Source organism: Pelophylax lessonae (genome assembly GCF_965119305.1).
Source record: "Pelophylax lessonae genome assembly, chromosome: 11".
Classification (NCBI taxonomy): domain Eukaryota; kingdom Metazoa; phylum Chordata; class Amphibia; order Anura; family Ranidae; genus Pelophylax; species Pelophylax lessonae.
This window is the reverse complement of record NC_138778.1, coordinates 109949703-109958602: the sequence shown is the minus strand read 5'-3', so window position 1 is coordinate 109958602 and position 8900 is coordinate 109949703.

Below are 8900 nucleotides of genomic sequence, written 5' to 3'. Positions count from 1 at the left end.
CTTCTACCTTTCGATCCACCGGATCCTTAAAGGACGGAGCATCCTCCAACGGGATAACAGAAGTTTTATTTTGTGACGGGAGACACTTTGGTTGGGGGGCTTGTGGAACCCAAATTGCTTTAGGGAGGTTGGGAGACTCCTTGTCCCGCATCCCCAGTCCTTCTTATGTGTAAATCACCCTGTGTCTATAAGGGGCACAGGGTGACCAAAAACCCCAGTCAGGCCGGCTCTGCACTAATCAGACTCTTGCTAGTGGGGGTGGGGGTTTGTTGTTGAATACCCTCATTCCATTGTTATATTGTTATTATGGGAAGGGTATGTTGAGTGGAGTGACTAAGGGGGAGGGGTTGTCCCTGAAGTGTTCATCTCCATGTGCTGTGTGTTTGATTAAACAGTTTGATTCTGGATGACTCCAAAGCTTGTACTGTCTAGTTATTGGGGTAACTATAGCCAGAATCACGGATCCCGTGTTCCAGAGCTTAGGAAGCAGGTTACTGGCAGAGATACCCAGTCGGTGGTGTCCGGATTCCGTCACATTGGTGGCAAGCGGTGGGATGCTTCCTGCAGTCTGGGACATCCAAACCTCCACCGGGATCCAAGATCGGGATAGCAGACTTTGGTGGCTACAACGGAGATATGGACCTGGCATCAGAGTTCGAGGGGGTGCTGCGGATTTCCCTTTCTGTATACCCCAGGACAATATCTGCGGATCAATACCTGGAGCTCAGGCAGCAGATTCGGGTGGGGCTCTGGCTTGGAGCCCTCCAGCTTGCTGGTATATACCAGGGAAAGTGCTTTCCAACCCCAGGGGAACGGGCCAGTGACCAACGGAAGTTGCGGATGGCATTCCTGGGAGAGCGGCCCCAGGAGCAATGGGTATCTGAGTTGGACAGGCTGGTCCAGCAGGAGATAGAGCTGGACAATCAGGATCGGGCTCTGCAATGGCACGCAGAGCAGAAATATTTAGGAGAGACATAAGAATTCTCTCCCGAGGGATATGACTTGGGTGGCCCTGGATTGCTGTGGGAGAGCCTTACAGATGTGTTTGGGGATGAAGGGGAACCTGCGAGAATACAGAGAGGCTATGCTCCATCTCATAGGGGTCTCAGAGCTTGAACCTGATCTAGAACACTTGCTAAGGAAAGAACAGCATCTGGAAAGGGCATACAGGAAACTGCTAGGACACGTTCAGCAGCATGCCTATGAGTCGGCAGTGGAAACTCCGGAGATTGCTGTTCCCAAAGCTAAAGTGCTGACAACAGGGCAGAGCTCTGCTAGCCTCTGCCCAGCACCAGTAACATCTTCTGGATTCCACAGAAAGGAGATGGTGAATCTCAATCCCCAGACACCACCAGAGACTGGGGATTTAATAGACTTTTCTATTGAGGAGGAACAACCCGGTGAGACTCCTGCAGAACAGCTGACTTCAGAGCATGGCACTGTGGACCCCTGCATACAACAATCGGTGCCCCTGAAGGATGTGTGCAAGGTCACCGATGTTTCAATTTACTTCCCAGTGGAAAAGCTGGAAGCTGGGCAGAACGCTACTGGCCTCCGCCCACAACAGTCTCCCCTTGGTTGGAGAGACAGTACAGACTGGGGGTACTGTGAAGACCCACCGATGGCAGGTGGAGATGGGACCGAGGTCTTTCTACCGGCCCTACAGGGAGGCTGGGCAGCCGGCCCAGGTCCCCAGCTACAGCAGTGTACCTTCCAGGGACAAGAGACAACTAATCCTTCTCCCCAACCACAGGGAGACAACAGACCTGACCCCAATGGTGGAGATGAGACCGCGGTCTCTGCACCAGACCTACAGGGATGCTGGACGGCCGGTCCAGATCCCCAACCTACCCCGCAGGAATACCAGGAGGAGGAGGTAAGCAGTCCCTCCTCTCTACAGCAGACCCCCAACCAGGTTCTGGGGGTAGTATTCGCCAACCCCAACCCAGCAGAAGGGCGGGCAACAGAGCAGAGCGCTGCTGGCCTCTGCCCCCAACTAATTGAAGATGGATTCCCTGTGGTAGTGGATGAGACTTTGGTTCCCACTTACACAACCCCAGAAAAAGGTCTGGCATTGGGACAGGAGGATGTCAGCCTTGTTGTACATGCATTGACGGATTTTCATAGAGAAAAAGTATATGAGACTACTGTCTCCTCCTGTGTACCCCAGGGATGCTGGGCAGTCGGCCCAGATCCCCAACAGCATGATGGAGTGATCCCAGTCACCCTGTCTTCTCTCCAGCGGCTAAATGGACTCCAGGGAGAAGGACCAGTCCACACGTCTCCCCAGCAGGGGTTATATTCTGCAAGAGAGGCAGAGGTTGGCTGGGTGAGTAACGATCTGTTCCGGACAATTTGTTTGGGGTACTTTGTGGGTGCAGACATTGGGGGACTGGAACTACGGACTAACTTCAAAGTCAACCCGTTTGGGGTCTCCTTCTATGCTAGTCTCCTGCCGAAAGGGGAGATATGTGACGGGAGACACTTTGGTTGGGGGGCTTGTGGAACCCCAATTGCTTTAGGGAGGTTGGGAGATTCCTTGTCCCGCATCCCCAGTCCCTCTTATGTGTAAATCACCCTGTGTCTATAAGGGGCACAGGGTGACCAAAAACCCCAGTCAGGCCGGCTCTGCACTAATCAGACTCTTGCTAGTGGGGGTGGGGGTTTGTTGTTGAATACCTGCATTCCATTGTTATATTGTTATTATGGGATGGGTATGTTGAGTGACTAAGGGGGAGGGGTTGTCCCTGAAGTGTTCATCTCCATGTGCTGTGTGTTTGATTAAACAGTTTGATTCTGGATGACTCCAAAGCTTCTACTGTCTAGTTCTTGGGGTAACTATATCCAGATTCACGGATCCCGTGTTCCAGAGCTTTAGGAAGCAGGTTACTGGCGGAGATACCCAGTCGGTGGTGTCCGGATTCCGTTACATATTTAGTCTGGAAATCGGTGGGTCCACCACTGGTGGTACCGTCCATTTCTTAATGAGGGATTCCTCAAACGGATAGCGCCTAGCAATGCGTCTGGAAACAGCCAGAGCTCGTTTCGGATGATCCCATTCCTCTTTAATCTTATTGCCAAAACATTTGGGTAAAGGAAAAACCTTCGCCATTTTGGCACGTTTACTAGTACCAAAAGGGATTTCCATCTCGGTTACCTCTGCCGGTATAACCTCAAGCCTTAAGGTTTCCCGGACCGACCCAACTAGTGCGTCCACCAACGCTTCTTCTTGTGCTATGGCGGAGGCAGGAACGTCCTCCTCACTGTCTGAGGAGACATTACCTGAGACCGCAGCCCCAGAAGAGGGACCTGCAGCTGCAGTGACCGGCTCAGAATCCGAATCTGAAGTATCAGATGAAATAGGGGTAGGCGGGGTCGCTTTCTTGACCCCCGTCCCTGACAGGCCACCTCCACCCGGGATACCAAAGACTCCAAAACTGTTGATATCACATCAATTACAAGTGGGGTACTGGAGGGTCCTGCGGCCACCTCGAGGGGATCAGGTAGGGATACATGTGTGGCAGGGTCCATGATTATACAAGACACTTGCCAGCGACAAAAAAATTGCCAAGTAAAAAAACTTTTTTTTTTTTTCGGTAATCCCCCAGCGCAACAGCGCCCCTCAGTGTTACCTGCTTTTTTTGGACCCCACAGAGAGAGAGAGAGAGACCCCAAGGCTGACCACCTGATGCACAGAAGTTTTCCATCAACCTGCCTCAGCGCTGTCCTGTTAGACAGGAAGTCTTTGGCCCTTTTTCCCAGGTAAAGGAGGCGGCTCCGCCCCTTTACACGCCTTCCAGGACCTCCCATGTTTCTCCACGAGGTGGCTGATCATCTCCAAAATGGCCGCCCCCATGCTGGAGACACGAGGCTACGCCAAGATGGCGGCCCCGCGCGACCTGCGGGAAAATGGCGTCGGCCTGTGGAAGATGGCAGCGGCCTGCTGCGGCCTATGAAAGAGCTATCGGCCTATGCGGCCTGCGGGAGCCTGTGGGAGGATGGCGGCCTGCGGATGGCGGTAGTCCAGGCACAGGCATCGGCCTGTCTTGCAATCTTATCAGGTAGAATGCTCTTTGTATATGGCCATCATCACAGTATTGCCACTGACCTTAGTCATAGTCCCTTAACAGTGCCCACTATACAGTGACTTTAGATAGTCGGCTCCCAAACCAAGCCTCCTGGTCTTTTATTCACACAATCACACTCAATTGGGGGATCTGTGACCTGTGATAGGATAGAGGGGAGACCCAGGATCCTGAGCGTCCGACCATCCCAGGGAGGGGCCCGCGTCCACCAACAAATCCGTCAGGGGGAGAGGGGGGAACATTCTACTCACCATACCGGAAACCAGGCGGGCGCCAACTCTTGACAGAACCCCTCTCCACCGAAGTGGGGGGGCTATTGACCAATACGGATGCCGTGACTCAGTTTCCAACTGGTCGTTGGCGTCCAGGCGAGACGTTTAACTCGCAGGGTCAGTCCCCGTCCAGTGGGACTATGTCGCGGCCGACCCAGCGTGGAGCTAGGGCCTGCACGTGCTCGCAGGCTGACTGGGGTGACCACTGGATCTCAACATCCAGCCCGTCGCCCAGTTCAGGTTACTTGCTTGAAGATCTCACAGGAACAACTGGAGAAAAAAAGCTGTCTATTAAAAAAAGTCTTTCTAAAAAAAAAATCTTGCCAGGACCAAGGATCCCAGCAAGGAACTTAGGTCCTTACTCCTAACTAGACAGAAAAAAACTGACTTCCTGTAGCAGAGAGAGAGAGAGGATATACCCTCTGGGACTGCCCCTAAGGTGTGGCCAGAACGTTTTCCTTCCGTCTAGTGTCCTACTCCTGTAGAGGGCAGTATAACCCAATGTGTTATTAATCAAGAGGACTGCGTCTGTCAATGAGCGACAGAGAAACGGTGGCACAGCACCTTGCAAATTAAAAAAATATATATATTTTATAGTTGCCTGCCAGTGAGTGTCAGGTCCACAGACTGTACTGTACCCACTGCCCAACACTCATATAGGGTGGCACAGCACCTTGCATGCATAGTACCACAAATCTAAAAAAAATCACAGGCAGAGGCAGGCCACCCCTCAGGGGCCGTCGTGGTCATGGTGCTGTGATGCCAATAATTGGCCCTAGAATAATGCCCAGTGTTCAGAAGCCACGTACCCTGAACTCAAAAAATTCTGAGGACATAGTTGACTGGCTTACACAGGACACCCAATCTTCTACAGCTTCCGCTCGGAACCTTGATGCACCATCCTCCTCCAGCTCAGCTTCGGGCACCTCTCAATTTACCGCCCGCCCGCCGGCACCGGCACCAACACTAGCACCACAGCCGCTTCACTTGATCTGTCAGAGGAGTTATTTACACATCAGTTGGAAGAAATAAGTGATGCGCAACCATTAGTGCCAGAGGATGTAGATAACGGGGATATGTCTCAGTCAGGCAGCATTATACACATGGACGTACATTGTGATGATGATGATGTTGTACCTGCTGCTGCTGCTGCCTTTGCTGAGTTGTCAAGTGAAGCGGCTGATGATGACGATGTGTCCATGGATGTCACCTGGGTGCCTGCTCAAAGAGAAGAAGAAGAGGGGGAAAGCTCAGATGGGGAGACGGAGAGGAGGAGGAGACGAGTTGGAAGCAGGGGGAGGTCATCGCAAGGAGCTAGTGGTACAGTCAGACAGCATGTATCGGCACCCGGGGTCAGCCAGACAGCACGCCAATCAACGCAAGCTGTTGCCACCACCAGAATGCCGTCATTGCAAAGCTCAGCAGTGTGGCATTTTTTTTGTGTGTCTGCCTCTGATAGCGATGCCATTTGCAACCTGTGCCAAAAGAAACTGAGTCGTGGGAAGTCCAACACCCACCTAGGTACAACTGCTTTGCGAAGGCACATGATCTCACATCACAAACGCCTATGAGATCAACACATGAGTACAAGCAGCACACAAACTCAAAGCCACCATCCTCCTCCTGGTCCAGCATCTTCAGTCACATCAACCACTGCTGTCCTTCTTGCCCCCTATCAACAACCCGCCACTCCGCCTCTCACCAGTTCCTGCTCATCTGCCCACAGTCAGGTGTCTGTCAAGGAAATGTTTGAGCGTAAGAAGCCAATGTCACAGAGTCACCCCCTTGCCCGGCATCTGAAAGCTGGCTTGTCGGAACTCTTAGCCCGCCAGCTTTTACCATACAAGCTGGTGGAGTCTGAGGCCTTCAAAAAATTTGTCGCTATTGAGACACCGCAGTGGAAGGTACCCGGCCGAAAAAAATTTTCACAAAAGGCAATCCCCAACCTGTACTCTATTGTGGAAAAGGAAGTCATGTCATGTCTGGCACACAGTGTTGGGGCAAGGGTCCATCTAACCACTGATACCTGGTATGCAAAGCACGGTCAGGGCAGGTATATCACTTACACTGCGCATGGGGTAAACCTGCTGGCGGCTGCCAAGCATGGAATGCGTGGCTCTGCAGAGGAGTTGGTGACACCGCCACGACTTGCAGGCAGGCCTGCTGCCACCTCCTCTACTCCTCCTACTCCATCCTCTATGCTAACCTCGGCTGAGTCCTCTTCTGCTGTTGCGTCTTGCTCCACACCAACTGCACCCCCCAGATCCCCAGGGGCTATTCCACATGCCGGATATGACAGTGTCACGCCGTCTTGGGGTTGGCTTGCCTGAAAGCAGAGAGTCACACCGGACCAGCACTACTGTCCGCCCTGAACACACAGGTGGATCAGTGGCTGACCCCGCACCAACTGGAGATCGGCAAAGTGGTGTGTGACAACGGAAGCAATTTGTTGGCGGCATTGAATTTGGGCAAGTTGACACATGTACCGTGCATGGCACATGTGTTGAATCTGATTGTACAACACTTTGTGCATAAGTAGCCAGGCTTACAGGACGTCCTCAAGCAGGCCAGGAAGATGTGTGGCCATTTTTAGGCTTTCCTACACGGCCATGGCGCACTTTTCAGATATTCAGCGGCGAAACAACATGCCAGTGAAGCGCTTGATTTGCGACAGCCCGACATGTTGGAATTCAACACTCCTAATGTTCGACCGCCTGCTCCAACAAGAAAAAGCCGTCAACGAGTATTTGTATGACCGGGGGGGGGGGGGTGCTAGGACAGCCTCTGCAGAGCTGGGTATTTTCTTGCCACGTTACTGGACGCTCATGCGCAATGCCTGTAGGCTCATGCGTCCTTTTGAGGAGGTGACAAACCTAGTCAGTCGCACCGAAGGCACCATCAGCGACATCATCCCATATGTTTTCTTCCTGGAGCGTGCCCTGCGAAGAGTGCTGGATCAGGCCATAGATGAGCGTGAAGAGGAAGAGTTGTCACCATCACCACCAGAAACAGCCTTATCATCGCTTGCTGGACCTGTGGCAACGCTGGAAGAGGAGTCTGAGGAAGAGGAGTCAGAGGAGGAATGTGGCTTTGAGGAGGAGGAACACCAACCACAGCAGGCATCCCAGGGTGCTCGTTGTCACCTATCTGGTACCCGTGGTGTTGTACGTGGCTGGAGGGAAGAACAGACCTTCAATGAGATCAGTGAGGACAAGGAATTGGACATGAGTAGCTCGGCATCCAACCTTGTGCAAATGGGGTCTTTCATGCTGTCATGCCTTTTGAGGGACCCTCGTATAAAAAGGCTGAAAGAGAACGACCTGTACTGGGTGGCCACGCTACTAGACCCCCGGTATAAGCAGAAAGTGTCTGAAATGTTACCGAATTACCGGCAGTTGCAAAGGATGCAGCAGTTACAAAACAAGTTAAAAAGTATGCTTTACACAGCGTATAAGGGTGATGTCACAGCACAACGGGAATCTAACAGGGGAAGAGGTGAAAGTAATCCTCCTCCTACTACAACCACGCCGGCAAGGAGAGGACGCTTTACAGACATGTTGTTGATGGAGGACATGCAGAGCTTTTTAAGTCCCTACGCATCGCCACAGCCCTTCGGGGTCCACCTTCAGAGAACGACTCGACCGACAGGTAGCAGACTACCTTGCCTTAACTGCAGATATCGACACTCTGAGGAGCGATGAACCCCTTGACTACTGGGTGTGCAGGCTTGACCTGTGGCCTGAGCTATCCCAATTTGCCATAGAACTTCTGTCCTGCCCCGCTTCAAGTGTCCTGTCAGAAAGGACCTTCAGCGCAGCAGGAGGTATTGTCACTGAGAAGAGAAGTCGCCTAGGTCAAAAAAGTCTAGATTACCTCACCTTTATTAAGATGAATGAGGCATGGATCCCGAAGGGAATGACAGTGGGGGATGCATTTGACTAAAAAAGGCCTGATGAGATGCCTTGAGCTAAAAATGGTCCACACGCTGCTGTATTTAATCTCTGCATGCCGGATGACTTACGTGACTTCTCCGCCACCAACTACGGTTCAAGCCGCAATGTTTTAGTGAACTTTCTGCCTGAAAAACTTCAATTTTTCTGGCCGCTGCTACAGCAGCAGCTGCAACAATACCTACTTTTTCAGGCATGTGTACATGCTTAATTTTTCTGGCCTCTGGTGCTACACTGTGGCTGCAAAAAACAAAAAAACGCCCATACATGTGTCAATTCCCCTTCGTGATCGTTACCTTGTTGTGGTGAAGGGGCTTGCTTATCACAAGCGTTCACCTCTAGGAGTGTGCTGGCAATGTTGGCACACCCCAGATGATAAGGTCGTTGCTTCATTATGAACAGACCAAAAGCGATCCGCTGGATAATTTTTCATAGAAAATACATTAATTTTCTTTATGATCATCTTGGGTGATCATTAAAGCCTACTAGGCCAACAATGGGCCCACACTGCAGAATCATTGTTTTCTGGGTCACTTAATTGTCACTGAACTACCTCAGCACGACCATAAGCTTTGAAAAACCGCCATCGCCTG